The following is a 15929-nucleotide window of genomic DNA, read 5'->3' as shown; positions in this document are numbered from 1 at the left end:
AAGTTGATTTTGACTTCAGTCCTAAGCACATTTTTGGGAAGTAAATTTTATAGCACCCCCTAGTGAGACGTTCTATGGAAATTGGCTTCTTGGATTGGCATCTGGTTCACATCAAATCCGGAACTGGGTACATGTTACACTTCCTATGTGCAAGCGGCTTGAACTGTCTATTGAGAATTCTATAAGCTCCCTATTGGGAGGTAGAGAAACTTGGAGTGGGCGAAGGGGAATGTCACATGAGAAAGAAATACTTGTCACCAATTGTCCCATGACTTTTATCTCTGTTTATGGGCATGTCTACACCAGTCTTTATCCCAGGGATCGTCCCTGGATTGTCCCAGAGTGTCCACATGATGCATAGGGGATCCCAGGAGCAGGTAGGGATGATCTCTTCATTACCCTGGGATATCTGGGAACACTTTTTTCCTGGCTTTTCCTGTGGTCACAGGATGTTCCCAAGGACCGTGGGTGGTGTGGGCACCCATCCTGGCTTCTTCCCTCCTCCCCATGAGTAGTGGGGTCAGCAGAGGGAAGGAAGTGGGACGGGGGGATTCCAGGGACATCGGGGGTGGGTGGGGAGTGGGGTTAGGGCTTTTTTGTTGTTGTTACTTACCCTTTCGATGGAGCACAAGTGAGCTCCAGCTCATGCCTTTTTTAAAAAAAATAATGGCAGGTGTTACATCCTGCTTCCTCCCTGGATGTCACGTGCCGCATGTGAACCCAGGGGGTGGATCTCACAATCAGCATATCATGAGATCCTCCCTGCTCCCTCTCTATGTCTCTCAATTGCTTATTTTCCTTGCTTCTTCTCCTCCCAACTCCCTCAGGAAAATTAGCCAAGAACAAATGAAGTATGTGGAGGTAAGAGGGGGAAAAAGATAGCCAATGCCCCCTCCTTTCCTATATGCCTAATTGAGGTCCCCTCTAGCTTTTTCTGCCTTTTAAATGAGAGAGTCTTTAGTATTCTCCACAGGTTGTGTCAGGGATGTACAAAAAATCTAATTTCAGTTCATTTTGACCAGAATTTACCCAGATCTCACCTTCGGGATTATCCACCCATGCAAGCAAGGTCTGAAACCCGAATCCTAAAATATTCCGTCTTGAGCCTTAGTTGGTCTTGAAATTCACTGTATATATGTATTTGAAGCTAGTTCTCACACTTGAAACAAGTAGTTTGCTCCAATATGATCTGAGTATTTATAATATGTCACTGTTATGCTGTGTTCTACACTTATTATTATTTTCAGTTGTGGGAAAGACCTCTGGGTAAAAATTCATCACAGCTCCAGAGGCAAGGATGTCAGAAAGTTAACGACATTCATTCTAAGCTTATTGCAGATTGACCTTAACTGCTGCCAAGTCTCTGTCATGTGATTATAATATAAGCATCGTTGCTAAGCTACTTATTATATAATCTTTGCGGTGAAAAAGGAAGAGGATAAAGCACAATGGAGAGTTATTTAGCAAATGACGTCTAGGGGGAGCGCTTGTCAGAAAACCTGGCAAGTCCACCCAGTTTATGATTTAGGGAAAAAGGAGTCTAATTTTTGATAATTATTTTCAGATGACTGGAAAGTGCAGTTGGCAAAAGTTGTTCGCCACTTCATTTCAGGAAGCTTCTAAGCACTTCTTTATAGAAGCTGACTCATCATTGCTATTTCTCAGCCATTTCAGTTTGAGGGGAAACAACAACTTCCCTCTAAGTTTGTGCTTTGTGTCACAATGACCAGCATAAGTGTTACCAAGTGGAGGTTGGAAAAAGGCATTATTCTGTAGTTCAGAAGAAGTGGGACACTGTACTTTCTCAGTAAGGACTATAAATTAATGCTGTGCTAAAATTTTCTCTCACATGTTTTTTTTTTAACCATTCTCATTCCAATTGATAGAAAAGAAATTGGTTTCGGAAAGAAATTCCAAGGAGTATATTTATTTTGAGAAATTGTCATGGGGTTGGGTTCCGATTTTATGTGCTTTCTTTACTTAGGAGGTGACCAAAGAGTGTGTCCTGTCTTTCATTGTACAATCGTCTCTCCAGCAGCCTGTAATCTCCTTGGCTTCCCACACTTCAATTAAACTCCCAGGAAAGTCAACACGACCTAACTCCTCCCATAGGGAATTTTCAGCTCAGGAGGTGCAGGCAGCCTGGGAGGCTGCAGACCAATGGAGAGATGTGTAAATAGAAAACACACACACAGCACCTTTGGCTGATTTGCAGTGATGACATAAGCTCAAAAATACCACAAAACTGGCAGCATAACACTACCACCATCACCCAACACAAAAATAACTGAAGAAAGAAAGAAAGAAAGAAAGAAAGAAAGAAAGAAAGAAAGAAAGAAAGAAAGAAAAAGAAACAGTGGAATAACCCCTGTCAATGTTGAGACCTACCTGTGAGAAAGAGGTTGGATGCCCCAGAGCTGGAACTACAGTATTGTGGCCCCATTTTCAAAAAAGGCCTTACAACACGCCCGGCTTGCCTGGGTGTGGTGAGGCAATTGTGGGGGAGGGGAGAGAGACATGTGGAGGATTGCCATAGGCTTCCTTCGTTTGGCGCCACTGAGGTGGGGAGGGGACTGGAGACACTATTTATGGAGTGCTTCCCCTCCCCAGCCTTCTCTACGTTTGTTTTGTCCCTCCCTCCCTCCCTTCACCAGTTGCCCCAAAGGGGACAAGTAGGATTTTTTTGCCCTCAATCATTTCTTTTGGGAGTTTTTTCACCTACTTCACACTGTGAGACAGTATGGGGACTATTAACTAGACTAATTGATTGAATTTGGTCACATTTTGACTGGGGGCAGGCATGCGGGCATTGGGAGCAAGGATAAGGTTGGTGAGCATTCTTAGGCACCGTTGTGATGATTGGCAATACCTGAGGCCTCACCTGGGAGTCTTGTGGCACCAGGTGGTGAGATAAGGGTTACCACTTAGGCCAACCTTACTCAGTCACTCAGAGTTTTGCAACCTGAGGGGGAGTGACACCGGAAGGCCTACCTACCCCAAAAGGGGAATCCTGACAGGTGGCGATAGAAATGCATTACCGGTTGGTTTATGACTGGATCGCCCGATCCCAATTATGGCCAAGATGTTGGCCAAGATAAGATGCCAACCTAGGCCTCCATCTTCCTTTAAAGGTATTCATAAATAAATGTGGCCCTATTTTAAATCCAACTTCTCGTCTCGTCTCGTTATTTCACCTTCCAACCACAAAGGTAACAAAACAACCCCCCAGTAATTTTAGTCCTATTAGCTTTATATATGCTGGGTATATATTTTTTCTAGATTCTTACTAAATAGATTATGAGATTGTGCAGAGACTAACCAGATAATTCAGGAGAGATAAAAGGAGGTACTCCTTCATTTATCGTGTAGATAATCTATAGAATTCACTTCCGCAAGATATAGTGGTGGCCTCCAATTTGGATGACATTAAAAGGGGGTTAGATAAATTCCTGGAGGAGAAGGCTATCAATGGCTACTAGTCCTGATGGTTATGTTCTACCTCTAGAATCAGAGGCAGTAAGCCTATATGCACCAGTTGCTGGGGACATGGGTGGAAGGGTGCAGTTCCTTGTCGATTCCTGGTCGACAGCTGGTTGGCCATTGTGTGAACAGAGTGCTGGTCTAGATGGACTCTTGGTGTGATCCAGTATGGCTCTTCTTAGGTTCATCATCATCATCATCGTAATAAATTTATTTCTTACCCGCCTCTCCCTCTGGATTGAGGCGGGGAACAACACTGAATACAAAAATATTATAAAATACATAAAACTGATTAAAACATATAAAACTAATACATTATTAAAATTATAGCCCGACATCTTAAAATTCGACTGGGTAGGACTGCTGGAAGGGATCAGTCTTTATAATTTTTTAAAAAAATTCGGGAAGACTGTTAAGTTGGTGAATCTCTCCCGTCAGGCCAGTCCAAAGTCTGGGAGTGGCAGAAGAGAAGGTCCTCTGGGTAACGGTTGCCAGCCTAATTTTGGCTGATTGTAAAGTAGTAAAGAAGTTCTGGCCTAATCTACTCCAAACAGAATATTTCCCTACGAAGGCAGACTATAAAAGGCAAGAGCCACACTACTGCTTTATAGCAGTATTGAAGTGCACTGATAGCTGTTGGGGCCCATTGACACATGCCATATACTGCTTTCATAGTGCTATAGCCTGCTTGGTGTGACTCATGCCTCTTATATACTGCTTTCATAGTGCAGTATCCTGCTTGGTGTAGATTAGGCCTCTGTGTGGTGCAGAAATTTGGGGCTAGGTAAAACAGACTCTCTGGAGGTTTTAAACATTAATTTTTTAAGGGAGATTCTAGCCTTTCCTCCTAGCATTCCAACTGCTCTTCTTCATGGTGAAGTGGGGCTACCATCAATTTCTGTCAGAGTAAACAAGGCCATTTTCTTTTATCTAAAAAGATTGATCAACTTGCCTGTCTACCAACTGGCTAAACTTTGTTATTTAGAACAGAAGAACAGGGGGCGTTGGATTTCTAGTTTTGAAAAACTGGCCCATTTTTCTCTTTCATTGGCTTCCTTTCATCTAAGTGAGTCTAAAGATATGGAAACCATTCAACAAACAGGATTTAGAAGGTGGCACAATCTTTTCAAGGGTGAGTGATCTTTCTCTAATGATTTGAATTCTTTGACTCAGTCGGATCTAAGGAAGGAAGGCATTTATGGAATTATGCTTCCACACAATGCCTTTTGCATACCTGGCTGGGAAGTATATAAATGTCCCCATATTTCAATGCCTTTGTATATGGGGGGCTCCACAAACACATATCTTTTTATGATGAAGTGTATGCCAGTCCCAGGAAATGATTTCTTGCACCTGCTAAAAGGATTAGAGCAAAGGTCCTAAAATCTGTTGACATGATGAACTGATTTGAATGGCTTGTACATCTATTTTTCTTTCTGTGGCTGTGTCTCGTTGTTGTTGTTGTTGTTGTTGTAGTTGTAAAATTCTAAGAACCTATGGTTATATGCAATAATTCATGAGAAGAGAAACTCTTGAGAAGTTCTCCTCCCCTTAGAGAAATCCAGTGAAATTTTGCTGTCAATTTCTCTGCCCACAAATAGGGTGGAGAATTTTAAGAGCCCATTTGCTCATAGCTCTACTATAAATGCTGTGGTTCATTCAGCATTTGATAACTGAACATCAAACAATGATTTGCATGAGTGAATGGACCTCTAGGGGTTGGTTCACACATGCATGTATGTCATCTCTTAATTACTGTAGACTTGGGCAGGCTTCCCATATATAATTGTCTCATGTGGACAGGAGGCCTCCATTGACGCATTGGGGCTGTTCTCCAGTAGGGAAAGAAAATCATGCAGCCTTAATCTAAAAAAGTTTACCCAAGGCCAACTTTGTCCAGTTGGACTTCCAAGTGAACACACCCTAGTGACCAGGGTGAAAGGCTGTTCCTCCTGACAGAGAACACTCTGACCCCTGACTCTTTCACGCCACTCTGCCCAAAATGTCTTCTTTCCTCACCTGCTTATTTCTCTTGCCCTTTTGGACCTAATGCTTCATACCTAGTCAAACATTTTGTTCATACAGTGGCCAACCAGCTGTCTATGGGAAGCCCTCAAGCAAGGCAGGAGCACAATAGCACATCCCACTTGTGTCTGCTAGCAGCTGGCATCATATTTCTGAATCATATAGAATGTCTTAGCATGTTACAGTGCTAAGATCTTAACATAAGAAGAGCTATGCTGGATCACACCAACGGTCCATCCAGTCCAGTGTTTTGTTCACACAGTGACCAAACAGCTGCCCACAGGAAACCACAAGCAGGATGTGGCAAACAGGATATGGCAGCACCCTCTTGCCCATGTTCCCCAGCAATTGGTGTACAAAGGGATCTAATACAGGAGAGTAATATATGGTCATCATGACTAGTAGGCACTGATAGCCATGAATTTGTCTCGTTTAGTCTTCCCCAACCTGGTGCCTCCCAGATGTTTAGAATTCCAACTCCTCTGAACATTGGTCATGCTGATTGGGGCTGATGGAAGTTGCCATCCAGAACATCTGGATGGCACCAGATTGGGAAAGGCAAGTCTAATTCCCTTTTAAATCCCTCCAGGTTGGCAGCTACCAGTACATCTTGGGGTAGCAAATCCGATAGTTTAATTATGTGCTGTTTGAAGAACTATGCCCTTTCACACCTGTTCTGAATCTCCCAGCATTGAATGGACCCCCTCCCCCCAGTTTTAGTATTATGGGTATTATTGTCCACTTTCTCTATACCTCTGTCATGTCTCCCTGTAATTGCCTTTTTTCTAAGCTAAAAAGTCCCAAACATTGTAACCTTTCCTTATGGGAGAGTTGTTCCAACTCCTCGATCATTTTGGTTGCCCTTTTCTGCAGGTCCCTCCCCCCCCGAGCTACACAATATCAGTTTTTAAGGTGCAGTGACCAGTACTGCACACAGTATTCCAAGTGAGGTCAACTATAGTTTGTATAATGCAAACAATGATGTCAACAGTTTTGTTTTTAAACCCTTTCCTAATCATCCCCAATATAGAATAGTGGTCGCATATCGTGTTGATGTTTTCATTGAGCTATCCACCACAACCCCAGAAATTCATCCTAGTCACCATCAGCTAGGATGAATCTGTCAATTTTGATTTCTCTCAGGCCTCAGCTAGACCTACAGGTCTAGAGCAATGGAGGGATGAGGATCTTGCGATATTGGTATCGCAAGATTTCCCCGTGTTTACATGTGGCACACGACAGCCTCAGAAGAACAGGACATTGCGCCCGCCATTTTGTTTGTTTTTTGTTAAAGGAGAAGAGTGCACAAGTGCTCATGTGCAAAAGGTGAGTTTTTTTTTATTTAAAACAATTTTTCCTGCTCACCCCACCCCACCCTCGATGGGTGCAGAGTTCGCTGTGAAACGTCTAGCAGGGTCCGTGGCTTTTTGCGGCTGCTCGCTTACTCATACGAGCGCTGTGCCCATCGGGCTGGGGGGGGATCCTGGGGGGGAGAGAGGGGCGGGGGGGAAGGCCGGAGCCGGCAGGAGAGAGGGGGATGAGGGAAGGACAGGTGGGGACAGGGGATGGGGCGAGGGAGGGGCAGCCGGGGACAGGGCATGGGGGATGGGGGGAGGACGGCTGAGCAGGCAGGGGGGCGTCAGGAATTGTGGGGGGGATCAGGGGCAGGGGGAGCGGGGGGGCTTAAATTTTTTTTAAAAAAAACACTTACCTTGTCCGGCGGCTCTCCAACGCACATTGCCCCTTAAAAAAAAAAATGGCCAACGCTACGGGGCTTCCCGTTGCCCCGTCGCGTCATGCGTGTAGAAGCTGGCGACGGCGCGCGCTACCTCTAGCACGCTGTCGCCCCTCCTCCCTGCCGGCTTATTCGGCAGGTCTAGCAAGGCCCTGGGTTTCAGTTTGCATAGTGGTTCTAAAGTGCAAAATTAGGTGACTGCATGAATTTCTCTGCCATTCCTACCCTGCACTCACACACCCCTTCAAGTCTTTTGTGCTCCTACCTCCTGAGTCTAATTGGCTACTCTGCCTAAGCAGAATACCGCATGCTCCACTTTCATTTGACTTGCTGAAGAGATCTTTCCCTGTCCTCTGGCTTGTTTCCCTTGGCAGCTGCACAGGTTCTGTCCAAGTGAACTTCCCCTTTGGATTCCTTACACTTGATCTACAAGTGTCTTTCATGTACAGAGCTTTTATTCTAACAGCCTAATCGGGCAATGTTTTTATGCCCACAGTTGAAAGTTTAAGGTGATCTCACAGATAAGTTTTCTATTCAGGCTGATCTCCATGACTTCCTCAACAAAATCATGACTTTGTGGATGTAAAAAAAGAAAAAGCCCTAAAGCAGCTTTGCAATATGAGTCTCCCCCATTCCCTCAGGATGTTCTCTCCACAGTGAGATTTACTTTGCGTGTTTGAAGTGAACTGAAATCTTAGGCTGGAGGGAGAAGAAAACGGGGAAGCAATGCGGTGGTGCCCTGATCTTGAGGAGAAAGGAGTGCAAACTTCACCTTACATGTTGAAGAGACTTGAAAGAAATCCTTGTCAAATATCTCCAGAGAAAGCTGCTGGTTGGGTAGAAGAGTGCAGGAACACCCGGGTTTTCTTGCTCCTTTGATGTGTCCTTGCATATTTACACTTTGAGTATGTGAGGGCAAGATTCACTTCAAAGGCCTATTCTTGGAAACAAACCACACCAAAGACTTTGGCCTTAGCTAGACCTACCTTATTATCCAGGACGGAGGAGGGAAGATCTCACATTGTGTTTAACGCTAGATCCCTCTTCCGTTTACACGTGAGACGTGACGACCTCAGGAAGAGAGGCGTCATGCCTCCCATTTTTTAAAAAAGGAGAAGCACTGCATGAATGCTCGTGTGCTGAAGGAAGTGGGTTTTTTTAAATTTAATTTAGTTTCCCCACTCCCTGCACCCTAACCCAGATGGGCGCAGTGTGGCTCCTGGCTCTGCGCAAGGAATCGCGCAGAGCTGGGTCAAACCATGGCAACGGGCCACAAAGGGGAGGGCTCTATCCCAGGGCAAGGAATGGATGATCCCTCCCTAATCCTGAGATCCCCTGTGCATCATGTGGATGCACAGGGACGATTCCAGGGTTCGCTCCGTGATAAAGCCTGGTCTAGCTAAGGCCTATATGTAGCTTGAGAGTGGTGTGTGGATGTGATGAATGTGTTAAATTGCAGCCACCACTTCCTCTGTCTTTTGGAGTAGTTTCCTGACCTACATGTACAGTATGTCCCATCAGGCAGGAGCAGGCTATAATCACTAGAGATGGGCAACTTCTGGAACTTCTAAGTAGCCCAGTTATTGATCTCTGGGAGTTATATTTGGCATGTTTCTGTTGTGGCAAACCTAGATCCTCTTAGTAATCATCTCAGGGCCAATGTCATAACCGGGGGTCTCAGAAGAACCGTGGAGAAGCGGCTTATGGAGGGAGAAAGGAGGTTGCCCAAACTCACAGCAGTGTGGCCAGGAACAAAGGGTTGCTTGGGCTGAAAACCAGCCCAGTATGACTGGTTGCCAGCAGCGCGTCTTATGTCTAACTCAGCCAGAGCTAGGGGACTCTCATTCCTTATGGAACACCCCCTAACACTTTTGAAATAGGGGGTTAAACTAGCCCTCTCTATTTCTAAGTATTAGTCCTGAAACCTTAGACAGTAGCATTAACCGAGGGGAAGAGTCTGGATTGAGTCCTGAGGCAATTTAGAATGAAGCACACAGACAGACAACTATGAGAAATAGTGAGTTTAGTGGGAAAGGGGAATGAAAGACACACAAGGACTAGGGTAACAATAATTCAAAGCAAAAATAATAAAGCTTCCTAAACCTGCCTATATTTTTATTTATTTATTTTATTTATTACATTTTTATACCGCCCAATAGCCGAAGCTCTCTGGGCGGTTCACAAAAATTAAAACCACAGTAAAACACCCAACAGGTTAAAACACAATTACGAAATACAATATAAAAAGCGCAACCAGGATAAAACCACACAGCAAAGTTGATATAAGATTAAAATACAGAGTTAAAACAGTAAAATTTAAATTTAAGTTAAAATTAAGTGTTAAAATACTGAGTGAATAAAAAGGTCTTCAGCTGGCGACGAAAGCAGTACAGTGTAGGCGCCAGGCGGACCTCTCTGGGGAGCTCGTTCCACAACCGGGGTGCCACAGCGGAGAAAGCCCTCCTCCTAGTAGCCACCTGCCTCACTTCCTTTGGCAGGGGCTCACGGAGAAGGGCCCCTGTAGATGATCTTAAGGTCCGTAAGCATGGTTCTATGTACGTAAGCATGGTTCTTCCCACAGGACAGGGCCCAAATGGAGATGCTTGGAGTGCAAAGTGAAGGCAAAACAAAAACAAAGATGGAGACCATTGGTAGCTGTAATCCCCAGGTTATTAGGGATGTTACAGGTGCCCAATTGAGTCTGTTGGACTCTCTGCCGCTTGCCCCCACCCCAAACCCAGCTCAGCAATCCACCACCACCACCCACTGAGCTACTCAAGAGGCTGGGACTTGCTGGCCGCTTGCTCCTCTATACAAAGTGCCATTTTAATGCAAGTTGGGGGGGGTGTTCCTAGATCTTTGTATATCTGATGTACACAATGGCGGCTGTAAAGGGCAATTTCTGAAAATTAGAGGCCTTACCCTTTGCAAAATGCAAGTGCAGGCCCAGCCATTACAAAATGGGAGCTTGGAGACTGCTGGAACAAAAATAAAATAAAATGGAGTCCTTGACAGGGCTTGTCTCCAGAAATGAGTGCCCAGTAGAGCAGCTGAGAAAATTAAACCCCTGCTGTGGCTGCAAACGGTGGTAGACACAGAAGACAGCTGGGAGGGCAAGGATCCACACAGGCAGCCCAATAAGAACTCTGGTGCTGCAGGGAAGTGTGGTGATAGAAAACAGAGATCTGAGCCTGAGGTTTGGGCTGGAACAGAGCCTTCACTGCTGCCATGACCATGTCACTGTGGGATTGCCTCCACAGTGGTCTCCCTTCCCACCTCCTGGGTTGACTGTTGACTCATGCCTCTCTTTAGAGGGGCCAGGATCTCTGGTCTGAGTGTTGCCAGGGCATCTGAAAGAGTTCCAATTTTGAAGACTGGGCTTTCATTTCCCCCTTAGTATTCCTATTAAATTTTGGCAGAGACATTACTCTGCTGGCCCTGGAAGGACCACCAGTAGAGGTGTGACCCTATGTAGCTTAACTCACAGAAACATGCCAAAAAAGGTACCAGCATTTCCCCTTCCTTGTGGGAGGAACTCCACAGCCTCCTGGAATGGCTACCCCATCCTGTAATTGTTTCCTACATCCAGATGGAGAAGAAACATATATTTTACCTCCTTGGTTTCCTTGCAAAAGATGCTAAGTGAGTTTATCTGCAAAGAGTAAGTTGGCATTTTTGAAAAGAATGATACTTCACTGTGATAGCTGAAATATACTATTACAAAGGTTAAGGTACCCTACAAGTTTCTGAAAAAACTCATCAAAATGGGATATTCTAGAAGCTTGAATTGAGTGTTTAACAAGTTCTCCTGTCATGTTGGTATCCCTTGGTGTTCTAAGCCTTGTCAAGGATATTGAAGTGTTGATTATTCATTTCTGGTGACTCTGATATATTTAGTTAACACCTTGACAAAGCATGCTGACTGCACAAGATGGTTAGTTGCAATACATTTAACTATGTCACCTTACTAGAGTGGAAGCTCTATTTTAATCATGTCAGAAGTGAATTATGTAGTGTGAAATTGCCTGGGCAGAATCAAATAGATAAGATAAAATTTGGAAGCATGTTGAGTCTCAGAAACAGGAAAGGGTCATGCACAGCTAATCATTTGCTGGAGATACATTAGGGCGATCAGGTGCTTTGTCGAACCTGAAATATCTGGTCTGAGATAAGGGGTGAGATAGTCCATTTCAATTTTTTTTAATTTTTTTTAGCAATTTGTTTCAGATTTTGTAGAATTTATTTTCAGAAGACTCATAAAGCTGTTGTTCTACTCATAAAGCTGTTGTTTTCCTTCAGGGAAAATAAAAGTGTGGGCTAGGGAATGTGTAGGATTGAATGAACATTATATGCACCCTCATCCCAAAGCAAAATGGCGCCCTAGAGGTCCCAAAACAACAAGTTCAGACTCAAAGGAAATAAGAATAACAATTCATTCATAGTGATAAAAAAAGCTAAACAGAACAAGTTTAGATATAAAGCACAGACCAATGCTCCATAAATACTAGTAATTAACTTTGAATTCAAACAGAATCTGGAAGTTTAAGACCTGTAAACATTACCCTTATCATTTTCAGAAATTAAAATATTGAGTATGAGGGAAAACAGTTTTCTGGTCATTTCAAATTTTTAGATTTCAAACATCAATATTTCCAGCTTTCAAGCTGCCAAAGTGATAAAAGTCAATGTCAATTTATTAGGGATTTACTTTGTATGGATGAATTCAAAGCAGTGTTGGATTTCAAAATGCTGGCATTCAGTGTTAGCTGCCATGAAAGCCAGCAATATCCTGCTCCCAGTCCTAAAACCATGCCCCCACCCTTGCGCTCTCTGTGTATGCCACTGTTCACAATTCATGCCACATAGCCAAAGCATCTCTACATAAGTGTTCCTTAACGGAGAGGTGCAGAATCCCAGTACAAAATGTTGCTACCCTTCTGCCTTCTCTCTTCATTCCTTGAGGGTTTTTTTCCCCCCTTGAGATGTAATCTCTCGATGTGTCTTAAAATTTTGCTTTCAATCAAATTTGGCAGCAAATCAGTGAAAGTATATGGGGAAACTATAATGCACAGGAAAGCTCAGGGCCACTTCAAGCGTGTGTCATATTGAGTAAGGGCTATTACTCAGTATGGATGCCAGTGCTAAATTTTGAAGTGCAGGTGCTTGCCATGACAGTCCCAATAGCCACGGCCCCAAGGACAGTCCACAAATTCAGGCAGCTGTATTGATCCAGATCAACAAACTGGGTCTGGTAGTTTTCATCTCTACTGGCAGCAGCACATATTTTATAAAATAATTATTATTGTCCATTCAAGACCTGGCCAACTCCATGTTACAGCACAGCTCACATCTATATATTGTTGCTGAGAAAATTTCATTTGCTGCTTAGCTACTGTGAGGATTGCAGCTAAGCTCAGTGGGAACAGGGAATTCTGAGGAGGAGCGTCGATAACATCAATGTCCCTGCTAATAAAAGAGTTAGTGCTGCATCCCTGCAAGTTCTGGCTCCACTACACCACTGGCTGATGCTGAAGGCCCCATGTCCACAAGGAAAAGTTATATTGTTGCACAGATTTTACATAGTTCTTCAAGGCTAGAAACGCAGACATGTACATGACTGATTGGAGGCAATGAGCCAATCTAGTAAAGATTGTTAAACCAATATAAAGTCCTAGTGATTTCCTCTTGATCCTCTTTAACTCAACTCACACTAGGCAAAGTATCAGGGCTGAAGCCTATCCAGAAGCTATGCCATCTGGTCTGTAAATCCTGTCCACTAATTCCACATTTAAAGGGTTTGGATGTGGTTTCTCAGTGTCAAGGAACTCTATGTAAGCATAGATTGAAGCACATTTTCTTCACAAAATGTGCAGGCAGAGAGAGAAACATTCTCATCTGTGATAGTGGATGAGCAGCTATCAAGAATGGATTTGAATCCACCATCAGAAAGCATCATAAGTCAATAAGGCTAGTCCTTCTGTTGCTGTACCCACAAAAGTCATCTGGTCAAATAAGTCACAATGGAGAGAATATTTTCCCCCATAGATTTTGGGCATGTCTAGATGGGGTGATATCCTGGGGAGCATCCCTGTGTGTCCACATGATGTACAGGGGATCCCAGGAGCAGGGAGAGATGATCCCTCCCTTTCCCTGGGATATCATCCTACCTTTTAATCCCAACTTTTCCCATGGGATGATACTGAAACCATGGGACGTGTGGCCGGCTGTCCCGGTTTCATCCCGGCTCCTCGCAAGTAACTGCAAGGAGCCAGGCACGGGGTGTGGAGCTCCTCAGGAGCTCTGTGCCCATCGTGGGGGGGGGGGAGAGGTTTTCTGTTTTTTAAAAACAATCTCACTTTTTCGTAGGAGCACTCCTGCGCTCTTTTTCTATTAAAAAACAAAATGGTGGGTATGACGTCCTCTTCCTCCTGGGATGTCGCACGCCACGTGTAGACACCCTGGGATGATCCCAGAATCAGGTAAGTCTGGGATCAACCCACCTCCCTCCCTCTACACCGTATGGTGTAGACATGCCCCAAGAATGATCTGGATCAAAGGCCTCTCTTATATTTCTCCCACATACATTGTTGTAAAATACGGAATATAATATCTAGAAAATGTGGAAGCAAACAACTAGCTGATGAAAAACGTTTAGCTAGAGTCTTCCATATGTTTCAAAATTGAGCCCAGGAAACGAATGCAGGATCTGAAATTCAATCCTGGAGAGCCTTGGTTCAAATCAAGCTTAGCTTAAAAGTGAGCATGAGGATGATGACAACGACAATGAAGATTTTGTTTTGCCTTGTGTTTGGCACAGCCTAGCCAATGCTGTTAGGCAAAAGTCTGGCAAGGGAATCCTGTCCTCCAAAATGTTGCTTTTAAAATTAGAGTTTTCTAATGGCTTTTAATGAATGCATGTACGTATGGGCTGCAACACTTAGGGCTCATCTACAACAAGCAGGATATTGCACTATGAAGGCGGTATATAAAAGGCAGGAGCCACACTACTGCTTTATAGCGATATTAGACCTTTGGACAGTACTTCAGACTGTGACTTTGGATGTTGATTTTGGACTTTGATGCTGTGTCTTTGCTCCTTGGACTCACTTATTTCTGTCCGTTACTCCTGGCAACTAGGAACTTTGCTGCTGGCCGGCTTCCCAGACAGACCTAATAAGACTCTGTGTTTGTAAACATGACATCTACAAGTGAATGAAGTGTGCTGTAGTGGGTGAGCCAGCGTAGCGTAGTGGTTGGAGTCTTAGACTGTGGAGTCGGGAGATCAGGGTTCTAGGCCTTACTTGGCCATGGAAGTTCACTGGGTGACTCTGGGCCAGTCACAGACCCTTAGCCCAACCTACCTCACAGGGTTGTTGTTATCAGGATGAAATGGAGAGGAGGATTATGTATGCTGCCTTGGGTTCCTTGGAGGAAAAACGTTGGGGTAAAAATGCAATAATAAATAAATAGATAATAAATAAAAGAAATAATCTAACTTCTTATTGGTATGACATGGGTTTTCTGAACCCACTCACTCACTCACCCCATCCTTATCCTAAAATTTAGCCTTTGTAGTATGACTAATCTTGGGCCATACCTATATAAATAAATAATAATAATAATAATAACCTAAGCTTACCTGAAAAGGCCTATATGAACTGTTGGAGCCAAACATTTTATTCTATCCTTTTTGTACTTCAAACTGGTCAGGTGCATATCAGTGCCTTGTGCTTGTGGGAAATAATCTGTAATGAAAACATAAATTCAGAAAGCACAATTGCATTCCGCAGAATGCGTGGAAAAGGTGAGGCTGCACTTGATACAGCCTTTTGGCTGCAATTTTCTGGCTTCCATTCATATGCTGTAGTTAATGCCATAGTTAATGGCTTCGTGGAAAGAACGATGGCTAGCCTGGAGATACAGGGCTCCAGAGGTCTTCCCTACAATCTATTTTGTCCTGAAGGGATCCTGCTGTCTTCATCAGAAAAAATAGACTCTGTCTGGAAGTGCCACATAACACTTCTAGGTTCTCCATGGATTCAGCTAGAGTGCAAGATTAGTTTACTGGGGTTTGTTTTAATACAACTGCTGAGGTTTTGTAGTTTCTGGATCTTTTTCCACGATTTGTAGCAAATCATGCTACAAATCATGCCCAGCACTCCTGAACTTGTTATGGGCTACTTATGCCGGCCTTTGACCAGGAAAATGTGATAGGAGGAGAGCTGAAACCATTTCCCTTGCTAATGCTCTAGTCCTCACAGCTGCATTTCATTCAAATATTAGAATATTGCAGCCTCCAAACTTGAATCTCCCATGTTTGTATCCTTGTGGGTTCCTGGTCGACAGCTGGTTGGCCACTGTGTGGACAGAGTGCAGGGGGGTATCTTCACAGCACCAAGTTGGCACCTGATTCCCCCACCCCATACCCCATGCTTTTGCTCTTGCAGGGTTGCGCCCTGTTATCCCCATGACAAGGAATGAGTGTGGGGTTTATATTAGGGTGACCATATGAAAAGGAGGACAGGGCTTCTGTATCTTTAACAGTTGTATCGAAAAGGGAAGTTCAGCAGGTGTCATTTGTATATATGGAGAACCTGGTAAAATTTCCTCTTCATCACAACAGTTAAAGCTGCAGGTGCCCTGCCCTCTTTTAAATCTGGTCACTAGTACAGCTCCTGCAGCTTTAACG

The sequence above is a fragment of the Elgaria multicarinata genome, chromosome 3 (assembly GCF_023053635.1).
Source record: "Elgaria multicarinata webbii isolate HBS135686 ecotype San Diego chromosome 3, rElgMul1.1.pri, whole genome shotgun sequence".
Lineage (NCBI taxonomy): Eukaryota > Metazoa > Chordata > Lepidosauria > Squamata > Anguidae > Elgaria > Elgaria multicarinata.
The sequence above is the reverse complement of the archived record's forward strand: the minus strand, read 5'-3'. Positions refer to the sequence as shown.